The sequence below is a fragment of the Rhinatrema bivittatum genome, chromosome 5 (genome assembly GCF_901001135.1).
Source record: "Rhinatrema bivittatum chromosome 5, aRhiBiv1.1, whole genome shotgun sequence".
NCBI classification, from domain to species: domain Eukaryota; kingdom Metazoa; phylum Chordata; class Amphibia; order Gymnophiona; family Rhinatrematidae; genus Rhinatrema; species Rhinatrema bivittatum.
The window spans coordinates 231,835,262-231,849,771 of NC_042619.1; the positions used below are offsets into that span (position 1 = coordinate 231,835,262).

A 14,510-nucleotide genomic window follows, 5' to 3' on the forward strand; every position below is an offset into this window, starting at 1 on the left:
TAGCTGGCTAGCTCAGAAGTTAAGCCAGCTAAATGAATATTTGGGCACATATCGAGCTAACTTTTAGCCAGCTAATAAGTTAGCAGACTAGAATTTAGCCAGATACATCAGGGGTGTTCCAGGGGCACAACTGGGAGGAGTTGAATTAGAGAGCTAATAATGCGGTTTCACTATTGAATATACCTCCAGAGTTAGCCGGATAAGTTTGAATATGGACCTCAGTGCACTTAGCATATTTCACTCTGCTCTTACCCTGTTACGAGTGTAATGAATAATCACTTTACATTGGAAATATACAAGGCTGAACTGATCAGGCTGGGATTTCCCTCTGTGGAGTGCAGGTGCCCAGATGCTAAAGGCAGATATCTTAAGTTGAATTATGCTTCTGATCAACTGAAGGAGTATTCATTAGAAATTAAACAGCTAGAGAAATGAAATTAACAAGGGACTGAGTACCATTGATGCTGTGGATTAAATGAAGAAATTAATGGTTATAATAGATAACTTCAATACAGCCTTTGTAAGGTTAGGAGGTGAAAGAGGGCATATGACTACTGTACTTTCAGGAACAGCACCAAAAACTATGTCATTGAACCGAGGGGGTGTACCTACCCCTTGCACCAGCCTCAATGGATGCCTTGTACCATCCTCTGGTCCACGGGCCAGCGGTTTCACCTAATCATGACTTCATTGAAGAGTTAGATGCAAACAGGGTCTTGTATTCACACGTGTCCCCTCTTTAAAGAGCAAAGACATTTCAAGCAGGCCGTGTGCATGTGCAGGGCTTACCCTGCGTTGGATGTAGGTTTACTCCAAAAACAAGAATGCAGAGATTAAACGACTTTCAGAGTCTGTTCTTAGTACTTTGAAAATTTGGGGGTTATTATTTTTCATAGTAACCTTAAACAGGTGACAGCAGTCAAAGACCCAGCAGCTCCTCCAGTCTGCCAGGCTTTTCTGCTCTACACTGCTAAGGATATATCCCAGACCCCAACGCTAGAAGCTTGAATGTTTGTAGGACATCATTTCTTAGCTAGGCCAGTTTTTGTTACCTTCCTCTTTGATTCAGTATCATGCTGGGTAGATGAGCGTACAAATTTCTGTACTTAATTCAACACCCAGAAATTCCTCTCTCTTCCTCCTCCCCCACCCCCAATCTAGCCACCAATCTTTGTAATAATCTAAATAACTACATGCAGAAACAGAGTACTTCTGAATTTGCCCTTCCAGTGTGCCATCTAAACCCTTTGTCATGAGATGGCACCTGTTCCTGTCTAAAGACTCCCTCTGCATAGCAGCTTGACCCATGTCAGCATTTACTAAGAATTTATGGGCCAATACAGTAAAAGTCGCGGGAGAGCGGTGCGCGCACAGGTCACTCTCCTGTGCGCGCGTTTTAGTATTCAAATGAGGGCCCGCGGTAAAAAGAGGCGCTAGGGACACTAGCGCGTCCCTAGCGCATCTTTTTTGACAGGAGCGGCGGATGTCAGTGAGTTTGACAGCCGACGCTGGCGTCGGTTCTCAAACCCGCTCACAGCCACGGGTTCAGAAACCAGACGCCGGCAAAATTGAGCGTCCGGTTTTCAACCCGCGAGCCACGGGCTGATTTTAAATTTTTTAAAAAAATTTTAATTGTTTTTTTACTTTTGGGACCTCTGACTTAATATCGCCATGATATTAAGTCGGAGGGTGTACAAAAAAGCAGTTTTTACTGCTTTTCTATGCACTTTCCCAGTGCCGGCAGAAATTAACGCCTACCTATGGGTAGACACTAATTTCTGAAAGTAAAATGTGCGGCTTGGCTGCACATTTTACTTAGTGAATCGCACGTGAAAAACTAATAGGGCCATCAATATGCAATTGCATGTTGCGGGCGCTATTAGTTTCAGGGGGGTTGGCCGCGCGTTTTCGACGCGCTATTACCTAGCGCATCGAAAACGTGCGTCCAAACGCGGGATAACAGTGGTTCTGGGTCCAGCCACTCCCTGCCATCCCCCTTTTCATTTGTGGACTTGCAGATCCAGTTTCTCCAAGAAAACCGGGCGGTCTCTCGTTCTGTCCCTGAGCCTATTAAAGAGGCTGGCGCTACCAATACAGCGCAGCTGGCTATGGGATTCCTATAGACTTAGGAAAGGAGGCTGAAAGCAAATCGAATTGGAAAGATTGCTATTCAAGGAGCGAATCCTAGTGAGGTTTCTGATAGGAGTGGTAGAGGGGAATTTTCTGAAATTTGACTCACGAGGCCCCCCAAAACAGGGCTGTTTTGCACAGTGACCAAAATAAGCAGAGCAATTTGATGCGTATACCAGCCGCATGAAAACGTACCCTGGAAACACTGATCAGGAACAGCCTGAGAGAACTGCACACCTGTCGGGGGGCTTGGTGGACAGGGTCTGAGAAATACCAGGCTGGAAGTGGATGCATTTCATTGGATTTCCTTCTGCGGGTGATCTGATGTATTGACCCCGATAACTTTAATACGTGGATATCTCATTATTTCACAGACAGGGTTTCAAGTTTCCCATGTTTGGGGTTAGTGCTGTAGGGTAGCTGTGCTATCCCCTTGTGTTAGCCAGGTAATGGTCTCCAGGAAGAAGGGAGCTGATTTATTTTAAAACATAAACCTATGTTCCCCATGGGTTTTGGTTTTGTTTTTTTTAAAGCAAATTGTACAGTACAAGAATATAGATGTGTGTGTGTGTGTGTGTGTATACACACACATATCTTGTCATACTGTTATATATTTTTTAAGATTACAAATGATGACCTTTAAACCATATGTTAATGGACACAGATTCCAGAGTGTTCACGAAATATCTGTCTTCAGTTGGCCCTATAATGTTAGGTCTTGTTGCAAGCCAGCCGCTTTACTTTCTTTGACCGCCAGCAGAATTATTGTAATTTCCATAAGCCAGAGAGAACCTCCAGTCACTAATCTGCATCCAGCCATGGCTTATCTGGTGCAGTTGTGCAGGCCTTACCTAATCTCTCTCTAAATATACACATTGCCTGCTTTTTTTTTTTTTTTTTATAACCAGCTTCCTTTCTGTGGTTTACTGAGAAGCTACACTCTTGGAGATAAAAGCGAGCTCCCCGTTTCGCTGAGAAACTGAAATACTGGATCAAGAGGCTGCAGGGACGAGCGGTATTCCTCCAGTGGGCGCCCAAAATCCACGCGGTGGGCCAGACGTACTAACCATTTCCCCCATAAATACAAAATGCGTTAGTACATCTGGCTGAAAAGCGCTAATTAGAATAGGGCGGGGTAATTGTCAGAGCTCTTCCCGTGGGTAAGGCCCCAGTGAAGATTGTTCCTTCCCCCTCTGCTGGTGGAGTCGGGGGGAAGGAGGGAGGCCAGGGACGTGCATGCAAGGGGTCTGCATTCTGAAAGGACCCCCTCCCCCCCCCCCATGCGTGCCGCAGTCGCCTTTGGAGCCGATTGAAAGAAGGTACTAATGCACGCAGGTGTCTGGGAGCCGCTGGCTGCGCCGACTGGATTTTCAGAAGGCAACCCCCATGTGGGGGGCTCCCCCTTTGAAAATTAGCTCACAATCCCCACGCTTTAAAAATTTGCCCCTGAAAAAACCTAAAAAAACCCACTTGGGGCAATTTTCAAAACAGTGCAGGTAGTTGCGAAGCTTAGGGCTCCTTTTCCCTGTGGACCTTGCACCCGCCCTCAGAAGGAGAGGATGCACAGTCGTTCCCTTTGAAAACTGACCAGGGAGAAGGCACCGGCAGTGATTTTCACCTGCTTTTTTCTGTAGGTAATTTTTTTTTCCTCTTGAAAAAAACAAACCAATTTCTGTAGTTTTGGAAATGCTAAACTACGTGTGTAATCACCCCCCCCCCCCCCCGACCTAACCACGTCTCTCAGCCCCCCCCCCCCCCCCCCCCCCCGCGCTGCTGATCCCTGTGCACTTCTCCCGACATCCTAATTTCCCCGGGTAAAGAACATCGAGGAACGTACAACGATACCAGTCTGGCTTTGTGAGGCTTTTAGTAAAACTGGATTGTGAAGTGCGTTACGCTTATGATGCTTTAGACACATTCACATACAGATCCAAAGGTTCTGAATGCGTATTTTGCGTTCGCAGTTTGGGAGATGTAGCATGACAAGAACATTAGATAGCTTGCTGTGGCATTTTCCTTGCTGACTGGCGCATACAGATAAACTCCATTGTGGTTAGATCACTGTGTTGAGATATTGCGCAACAGTAATAGCCTCTCTTAGATTCCCAGACGAGATGGATACAAAGTGTGACTATCTTTTTTAAAACAGATAATTGTAGTTCAGGATCTGTAGCATGACTTTTTCTTTTTTTTTTTAATGTTTCCGACATAGGTGTGTTTATTGGCATTCCTGGTAGTGAGCCCTGGATTTGTCAGTGGGAACATATTAGGCCTGTGCCTACGGTGGCAACGGGGCCGGCGCGTCCATTAGGCGAACTTCGGCGGTCGCCTAGGGCGCCAAGCCGTACAGGGCACCGAAGAGCAGCCACGTGGTGCCGCAAGCGGGGCCTATCCCGCTCACGGCAAAGAGAAATAAGAGACTGTGTGCTTCTCAGGGCCTCTGCACCAGCCCTCGACCCCCGTGCTCTGTGTGCGCGCTAAGCATTTCCTAATTCAGTCATGGGCTTCGGTTGCCACTACCTCTGCCCATCGGCTACTCCAGACCATCAAGCAGCCTCTCAGTAAAGTAGTATCTTCTCATCTTTCCACTACACTTCCTCTACCTGCAACTTCAGATCAGGATCTCCCCCCACTGCTCCCAGTTCCTTAAATTTTCTTCTTTTGGAAGATTTTGATCTCCTTCAACACTGCCCTAGAATCACAATAGCATTCCAGACTGTCGCACAGGGCCGGGTGTACCGAGGGTTCCCCCCCCCATTTTGTGTATATGGGGAAAGTAGTGCATGTGCCCCATGGTGCTTACTGTGACCCAGTAAACAGCTTGCAGATGTGCGATACGCAGAAAGGCGCCCTAGGCAAGCAGGGCATAGCATGGCCATCCATGTTGCACTGGGGAGATCCGAGGATATTTCCAAATCCCCTTCATCAAACAGATATAAAACAGCAATGCCTCCTACTGGTTGCAAAAATATATATTTGCAGCAAGTAAAAGGCTGAGGAGAGAAATAAGTGAAAAAAAAAAATCTCCCAGTCTTTTTTGTAAAAATAAAAGGGGAGAAGTTAAAGAAGTCATTGGATTTTGAGCCACTGTGGAGACCGGTCTAAACATCGACCCTTCCTCTTTTTCCAGTAGTATTTTGGATATTAAAAAGAAAATGCGCCAAACCCTGTGACCTGCAGATCAGGATTCATCTACCTCAGAACTAGAGAGCCCGATTCCATGTTTTTTGTGCCCTCCTAGCCATAGAGGCACGAGTAACATGCACCGATGCTTAGATGTCTGAATGGATTCTGAGTGGGTGTGCGTTGAGGGAGTCATAGCACATGGCTGATATAAAAAGCTGTGGCCGTCCAAGCCACTCCAAACCTTTCTTTTGGCTCTTTTTGGTACCCATTATACTATGCTATGGACAATGTTATATTTCATGTGTTGCTGTATGGTGCGGACACAGAATAAAAATTAAATTTTAAAAAAAATCTGAGGGCATCCCTGTTAATTTAAATGCCAGACTTATAAAAAGACTTCCTTAGATTGTAAGTCCTCTGGGGATAGGGAAATACCCAAATGTAATCCACTTTGAAATGTCACCACAGGTGGAGTATAAATAAAATATGATTTTTATTATTCCTCATTTGGATTCATGAATTGTTCTGGATTCCGCAACCATAAATTTAATGATACTTACTTTGTCACTAAGTTGGTGACCCCCGCTGATGGCTCAGTTTGCATCCCTGCAGTATTTAGTGAAAAGCAAAAAAAAAAAAAAAAAAAAAAAAAAAATCTTTGGGTTACTTGAGTGTTTTAAATTTCTTAGCATAAAGATGTCAGTCACTGCCTTCTCCGGGGCTCCTGAGGATTTCAGCATGCCCGGGATCCTTGTATAAAGTTTCAGAAGCTGAAAGAAGACGCAGAGGTACCTGGCATTTTCAGACTTTTCCCAAGTGCCGAAGAGCTCTTTCTGTGCAATAATACAGAGAAAAGAAACCTTCCTCTCCTCCACCGCAGCTAATCTTTCATCCCGGAAAAGATCAGTTTCTTCCTGACTCTGGGGTCACCTGCCTAGAATCTAAATACCTCGGCACTTTGTTCCCCACAAAAACGTGGCCGGCCTTCTTTAGAACTGATTTGGCATTGTAGCCACGATGGCCTCCCTGCCGGCAAGGGAGGACAATTCATTTCAAAGTCACTGCCTGCTTTGCACCCGTAAGTTTTGCAGCAGTGCTTTCTGTGAAAAACTGCCGAGGCTAGGAAGTGCAAGCCGCCCCCTGCTCCTGTTCTTTGCGTGGCTAGAAGGGAGCTAGGAAAATCCGTGTGCAGTTTTGAAAATATAACAATCCACGCACAATCTTATTAAACCCCCCCGACCTAAACGCTTCCCCGGGAACGCCTCCTCTAAATGCGGCTCTCCCTTGTCACGTTCGTAGCTCCCGGGGTAAAGAGATTGCCCGCCAGGTTCTGAAGTTGCTTCATGTTTTTTTCCCCAGCCCTAGAGGCACAGTCCGGTCCTCATTCAGTCTCCCTGCACAAGAGCTTCACCCTCAAAATCATTGGATATTCAGCTGCGGCAGGGCAGTTAAAGGTAGGGTTGAATAGCCGCTTACATCTAACTGCACAAACCTGCCGTGCTTAGATTTAGGTGAGCTGATCGGCTGAATTTGAAAGGCTCACTGTAGGTAGGCCCAGACTCAGCCCCCTTTCATTGTCCACCCCCCCAAATCTGTGTGCAAGGCAATTTTGTGCAGACAAAATTTAGCTGGACAATTGGGAGCATATATAACCGGTCAGTTCATGCAGTTAAAAAGCTGATTTTAACTGCAGTCGTTTGAATATCAGCCCCTAAGTGTGCTAACAGCATCTGGAACACATTTTCAACTGAAATGTGGAAAGTTAAAGGGTGTGACCTATAAGTTTGATGATTTACATTCCTGGGCCTGAATGGTGGCCTGACACGTTCTTCTGAAAATACTTGTTGGAAAGCGTGGATCGTGAGTCACAGATTGTTTGGCGAGATGCTCATCTGCCTGGAGCAGAACAGGTCCAGGAGTCTGTAACACATATGGGATTCACAAGTCCTGGAGTCTGCCGCACACCTTCAAATCACCCTCCTCTTGTTCAATGCCCTCCCCCCGCCGCGGATGATCACAAATCCACATTCCCAGCCTTCTTGTTACTTAGCTTTCAAAACCGAATGTTATTAAGAGCTCTGGTGGTCATCTTGGCAAACACTAAAATGCTGTCACAGCAACTGCATTCATGATAAAATATTTGTAGACGGAGACTTCCTTTGTTCGTTTCCTACACTGATAACCGGCCAAATCAGGGAGTAGCAATACAGGAAGTGCTTTCAATAGGAGCTTCCTGCCTGACCTTCCATTTCACCATTCATTCTTTCTTTCTTTAAAATCATTAAATATTTTTTTTTGGGGGGGGGAGAAGGTAGACAGCATTATTGATTTTGATAGGAAGAGATTAAGGACATGGCAGCACCTTTCAGCTGTCCGTGGGAAGTGAGGGAGAGCCCTCAGCCTTGCAGAACTACATGCAGTAAAGGGGCCAGCGCTGTGAGGTCCAGCCCCTGCTGCCTCTCCAAGATACAGCAGTTCTTACAGAATCGCAAGGTATCTTCCGTCTTAAACTCCTGCTTTCACACACTTTGCACAGACTCCGTGCTTTTTTTTTTTCTTCTTTTTTCCCCCCACACATGCATGCATGCTTGCTCTCTTTCTTTCACGCTCACTTTTTATCTCTTTTCTATGGGAAGAGATTCTTAACAGGCGCTGGCCCCAGGCTGGAGGTTCTGTTGTTTCTGGGAGAGAAGAATTAATAAAGAGAGAGTGAGACATCTCTCTCTCACTCACAAGTGGCAGAACCTTTCCCGCCAAATGCTTCTGGCTCACTTTCAGCTCAAGACCAGCTCTGCTTAAGCGAGCTGGTGCCGGGGGACAGCAGGAGTGCCACAGGAATACCCCTGAACACATTCTTAATTCATTCATCACTAGAAGAAACCGTGCCCAGCAGCGGAAGCCCTTTTTTGATGTCTGACTTTTATTTTGTTCCTTCGGAGAAATGTATGCGTCTGGTGGGCCTCTTCCTACTTATCCACCGCCACCCCATCAGATCAGCGTAAAACAGAGATTCTGCCGGGCCTAAGGTGCCAACCATTAGGCGGTGCGAGTCATGTGGGGCCGCGAGCGGCGGCGCCAGAGAGGAGTGGAGATTCGTCAATCTCCACTCCTCTTTGCCGCCGCTCGCACCCTCTAAGAGGGATGGAGCAACCGGGTGGGAGCAGCGAGACCGGGTGGGGGGTAGGCACATGGGAGAAGGTGCCTAGGGCGCCAGTTCCCCTTGCACTGGCCCTGGCCTCCAGGCCTGCCCTTTCCCTTTGTGCTGCATCCCTAGAAGAAGGCAGAGAGGCCAGCCTCAAATAGAGAGAGCTTTTCCCTCCTCTGCTATGAGAGCACTGCTGACCACATGTGCTCCCTGTGTGATTACAGCAGCTCCCCAGCATCCATGCAAACCATAAGGTCGGTATTCAAAAGTTATTTAGCTGGATAAGTAGGACTTAATCTGGTTAAGTCGTGGCCACTGAATATCCAGCTATGTCACTTATAAGACACTTATAAGTCACTCAGCCAGTTAAGTTTTTAGCCAGATAACTTGTAGGTGGGCAATGGGCTTAATGGGGTAGTGCTACTTAGGCAGATAAATTATCCAGCAAATTAGCAATATTCAGACTTCGCCAGATAAGTTGCCCATCATTTATCATTTCGCGTTAGGATCTTAACACTAGTGTTAAGGCCCTAATGCATGTGATAATTCTGAAATGTGCGTGGTAAATAGCGCAATGCGTGTTAGTATGCAAATTGATTGCGGCTAGGTAGAGAGTACATTGTACAAATCAACTCCTCTTTTACCTTTCATCACGCCAAATGACAGAAAATCTTCACTGTTGTCAACTTTGCTGTTTGTACCTCTAATTGTGATTGTAAATCTGTCCTCCAAAACTTAGCCCATCTCCCCAAACCTCACTTCGAGTTTGAAGTGCCCCCTTTTACAGTGGTATAAATAGGAAACATATACTGGTCTCTTTCTCTATCTCTCTCCCTCCCCCTCTCCTGGAGTTAGCTGAGCCAGATAAGTCTACCTGGATAACTTAGACCTAGATTTATCATTTTGCTATAAATTTTGCATGAATAGCACCCACGATGAAAACAAAAAGGGGCATGGTTAAAGTCATTTTTAAGATACTGCAATGTGCACTAAATTTATCACACCTGAGATATTTTCACATCACAAGCTGAGAAGTGCCCAGACAGGCTTTTCCATGTTTTGGGCTGCTCCTGGCTAGAAACAGAGAGAGAGAAACAGAGAGAGAAAGAGAGATTCAGATTCAGACAAGCTCTTTATAAGGCTCTCATATTAGTCAACTTTTTATACCACTGTAGGAAGGGCAGCTAGTAATTCGAGGTGACGTTTTGGTGGTAGCCTAGATTTTGAGGGATAGTTTTACATGCAGAGTCAGAGGTACCAACAGCACAGTACACATCGGTGAAGATTTGGAGTGAGGAAAGGGACACAAAGATGAGATTTGTACAATGTACTCTCGACCTAGTTTGACTAATATGTGTGCCTCCCCAGAGGCTCTCTCTCTCTCTCTACTCCACTCTGCTCCACTTCCCTCTCCTGCCCGAAATGGGATTTGCAATTTTTAGCGCAAATCCCATTTCGGGCACATTGCACAAAATAACACAAGGAAAAAAGGCATAGTTATTTGCGGCATTAAGAATATAAGAATATAAGACATTGCCATACTGGGCCAGACCAAGCGTCCATCAAGCCCAGCATCCTATTTCCAACAGTGTCCAATCCAGGCCATAAGAACCTGGCAAGTTCCCAAAAAATAAGTCTATCCCATGTTACTGTTGCTAGTAATAGCAGTGGCTATTTTCTAAGTCAACTTAATTAATAGCAGGTAATGGACTTTTCCTCCAAGATCTTATCCAATCCTTTTTTAAACACAGCTACATTAAGTGCACTAACCACATCCTCTGGCAACAAATTTCAGAGTTTAATTGTGCGTTGAGTGAAAAAGAACTTGCTCCGATTAGTTTTAAATGTGCCACATGCTAACTTCATGGAGTGGCCCCTAGTTCTTCTATTATCCGAAAGAGTAAATAGCCGATTCACATTATTGCACGCAACTTAAAAAAACCCTTATTTTCATAAATTCCACCCAAACTCCTCTCTTTTGACTAAATGTTTAGAATTTGCATACACATGTCGCGATGCTTTATTTATCGCATGCATTATACCGTTATCATGGGTGTTAGGGCCTTAACACCTGCAATAAGGCCGTATCACGATTTGATTGAGGACCCTTTTAGATAGCCGGCTATCTTTTGGATAACTAACAACATCATATGAGTTGAATGCTGTGCAATCTGACTGTCAATACAGACATACAAGGCCCATCCACTACTCTGTAAGAGCAGATTTCCAGTCTGTAAGTGAAAACATTTTTTAAATATTAAAAGGGAACATTTATGACACTAGACATGACAGCCATGAGCTCCAGTCTAGATAGCCACAGCCAGACATGCTGGCATGGGTCAAGAGAACTTGCTGTATTCAACAAGTGCTAAATTAAGGCCTTGAGATTTGGGGTCTGCTGTGTGTCTTTGTTCTTGCAGCTGTGCTACTGAATACAGTTGAGCTGGCTCAGTGCCAGTTGTATTTTGGCTCATCCAGCTGGTTAATATTTTATTTGGAATATAGCTTCTTATGGTTAAGTGCCGTGTTCAGAGCTGAAGGTATGAGTGAAATAACCAGTTGTGAGCTACTGTACAGTCTGGTTTCAAAAGATTTCAGTCTCCAAGCTCAAGGTGTTTATATATTCTGTTTTACTTCCGATTCCATTTATAATATTAGCTTGCAGATCGCATTGACCTTGCGCATACATGTGGGATACCAAATTACTTCATGTCATCAGGGACAGACTAAACCAGTTCTGGAGTTGCCTCATTCCAGTTTTGGACTTCTAATTGTTAGAGATCTGAATTTCTTTTGATCCAAATGGAAAAATGTGGTGAACGAATCTATATTCAGTTTGGTTTGGGTTAACCAATGACTACTGTCCCCTAAAAATTCCAAATCATTTTAGGCTCATTTGTTTTGGTCCCATTAAAGTCTACGGGGGAAGCAAAACATACATTTTTCATACTCCAAACTAGGCAGACTGGAGTAATTCGGGGATGGGACAAAGAAGGCCCAGGGCCAATCATTTTTCAGTATTTTTTCAACTAGCCTATCCCAGCTGGCAGCTGCATGTCATGACTTCATCATATTTTTAGGTGAAAGTGACACTAACAGGCTGATGCAATATAGTGTGCTCAGATGAGCGCACAGCTTTACATGTGCTTGGATGTACGTTTTGGAAGCTCATCCAAAACCCCTTAAGCAATAAAAAGGATTAGCGTGTCCCAAACGCATGACCAAACAAGCACGTCACTAATAGCGTTCATCACAGAAAATACTGCTTTTCTGATGTTCCTCTAACTTAATATCATGGCGATATCAAGTCAGAGGAACCAAACAAAGGAGTTAGGGAAAAAAAACATTAAAAAAATGTAAAAAGTCACTAGCTGTCAGGTTAGGAAAATGGATGCTCAATTAACGAGCGTCCATTTTCCTAACCCGCACTGATAGCCACCTTTCCTGGGCACCCGATGCCGAGAAGATGCTAGGGACGCACAGTTTCCCCTAGCGCCTCCTTTTTACCGTGGCGGCCCATTTAAATATTAAATCGGGTACTGGGGAGAGGTGGATCGGCACGCGTTAGGAGAGCAGGCGCTCAATCATGTTGCGCCCGTTTTACGCGTGCCGATACTGCATCGGCCTGTAAGAGCACTCTGAGCAGTGACCTTTTTGTTCTCAGTCATTCCTCTGTTGGATCTGAGAGAGAGTGAGAGAACAGTGATTCTGAATCTCATCGCTTCAAAATTTAGAGTGAAAGAAAAGATTATAAACAATTAATTTACAGGAAAAAGCAAAACGTGCTGTTAGGTTCACTCACTGTGATTGTGTCAGGCTGTGGTCTGGGGTGTTACCTAGTAGCAGGAGAACATAAGAACATAAGAAATTGCCATGCTGGGTCAGACCAAGGGTCCATCAAGCCCAGCATCCTGTTTCCAACAGAGGCCAAACCAGGCCACAAGAACCTGGCAAGTACTCAAACACCAAGAAGATCCCCTGCTACTGATGCTAGTAATAGCAGTGGCTATTCCCTAAGTAAACTTGATTAATAGCCGTTAATGGACTTCTCCTCCAAGAACTTATCCAAACCTTTTTTGAACCCAGCTACACTAACTGCACTAACCACATCCTCTGGCAACAAATTCCAGAACTTTATTGTGCATTGAGTCTCTTATCTCTGTGGCAGGGTTACAGCGTGCATCATCAGGATAAGCCCACCACTATAGCTGACACCGTGCCAGTGGCTGCAGAAACGATTCAGCGAGGCTGTCTGCTTCTTGTAGGGTGTACACTGCAGTGACTTAGAAGTAACCTCTGGCTTTCTCTGTATAAAAGAATCAGTGTGAAAAGTTTGCTGATTCTTGTGTGTTTTACTCTTGCATTAAGTTTGACTTTTTTTTTTTTGTGAGCATGCTCATGCAGCAAGCATCATCAGGTCACTCGTTCTGCTCTGTTTGCAACAAAAGTGAGTGGTCTGCTGTCTGTAGTGTGTCCACACTATGGTGCACAAACATTGTGACACTATAAGGTCCTACCCACTAGTGATCTGTTTTAATAAATTCTGTCATGTCACTGGCAGCATGAGGCAACCCTGGTAATGGGAGAGGAAGGGGGGGGGGGGGGGGGAAGGCTTTTCCTGCGATGATGAGAGGCTTAGGATGAAGACCAGAAGTGCTCAAAATGATTTTTTTTTATTTTTTTTTAAAGGCGGAAAGCAGCAGGAAAGTCAGGGTTAGCTGAGCAGGTAGAACAGCAGCCGCCTGCTCCCATCTCTTCTGTTAGTATGGAGCAGAGCAGAAATAGACTCTGCAGAGGAAATTGCAGCAGTCGGGCTGCGCTAAGGGTAGGAAGGCATCAGCCAAAATCAGCACGAGAGTCCACGCCGTTCAAAACTGGCACAAGAGTTGGTGGAAACGTTGGTCTTCCTTAAAATAAACCTCCTTCTGCAGGGTCTGGTGGAGGGACTGATTGCACAGGTGCACTGAATCAACGCCTTCACTTTTTGTCCTAAGCCCCTTGCTGTGGTGTTGCCACTCTGCTGCTGCTGCTGCTGTCTGGCTTGCTCCTCGTGTCCTGCCTTTCTTCTGGTTCAGCGCCTTGCTGGGTTCTTCCCGATTGCCACTCTTTCAGTTGCTATCTGGCCTGCTCCTCCTGCCCTACCTCTCTTCTGGTTATATTGGGGTGTTGGCCCCCCCCCCCCCCCAAAAAAAATACAAAGAAACAAACCTTCTCTTCCTCTGCCCCTCCCTGGTTGGCTTGGGATCTTGAAGCTTTGCTGTTGCTGCTGCCCTCAGCCTCTCCTGCTCTTCAAGCTCTGCCTCTCTTCTGTGTCAATGCTTTGCCATGTTGTTGATCCACTGGTGCTGCCCAGCTTGCTCCTCTGCCCCGTCTCTTTCATGATTTCAGTTGTTGATGCCATTCCTCTTGCTGACTTATCCCTTAGTCGGTGTCTGGGAGTGCTGATGCCTCTCCTTCTGCTGCCTCATTCTGAACTCTGTGCCTGGGAGTGTTGATGTCACATCTCTTGATGCCTTCCCCCTCACTCTGTGTTTTGGGTGTCCATGCCACCATGCTTGCTTCCATCTCTCTCACTCTATTCTTTGGGATGTTCATGCCACTGCTTTCCCCTCTTTAGGTGCCTTGGGGTCTTCATGCCACTGTTTCTGTTTCTTTGCCCCTCCCTTGGTGCCTCGGGGTATTCCTGCCACTGTTGGTGCTGCTTTGTCTCTTTCATGCTGTCTTAGGTGTTCCTGCCACCGTTGGTTCTGCTTTGCGCATTCATGGTGTCTTGGGCTGTTCATGCCACTGTTGTTGGTGCCTCTTGCTTTCTCACAGTGTCTTGGAACATTTTTGTCACTGTTTGTGATTATTTGCTCCTCTCATAGTGCTGTGGGTTGTTCATGACATTGTTCATTCTTCTTTGCCTCCCTCATGGTGCCTGGGGCTGTTTATATCATTACAAGCCGTAAAGCCCGTTAAAACGGGCTACATCCCTCTGTCTCTCACCTCCCCCTCATTCTCTCTCCCCTCACTCTTCACCACCCCCCTCCCCCTCCCCCACCCCCACCCCCACCCACTCCTACTCCTCTCCACCCTCCCTCTCCTCTCACTCAGTCCCTCCCTCCCT

The 14,510-nt window shown here is 45.8% G+C and overlaps 1 protein-coding gene and 1 long non-coding RNA gene across 12 annotated transcripts in view; one reads left to right on the forward strand and one right to left on the reverse strand.

The window, feature by feature from the left end:
• Nucleotides 1–14,510, forward strand: part of ERG (ETS transcription factor ERG) — a 368,978-nt gene that overhangs the window by 213,617 nt on the left and 140,851 nt on the right. The gene's annotated exons all lie outside the window — the stretch shown is intronic.
• Nucleotides 1–14,510, reverse strand: part of LOC115092529 — a 61,086-nt gene that overhangs the window by 12,663 nt on the left and 33,913 nt on the right. The window lies entirely within an intron of this gene.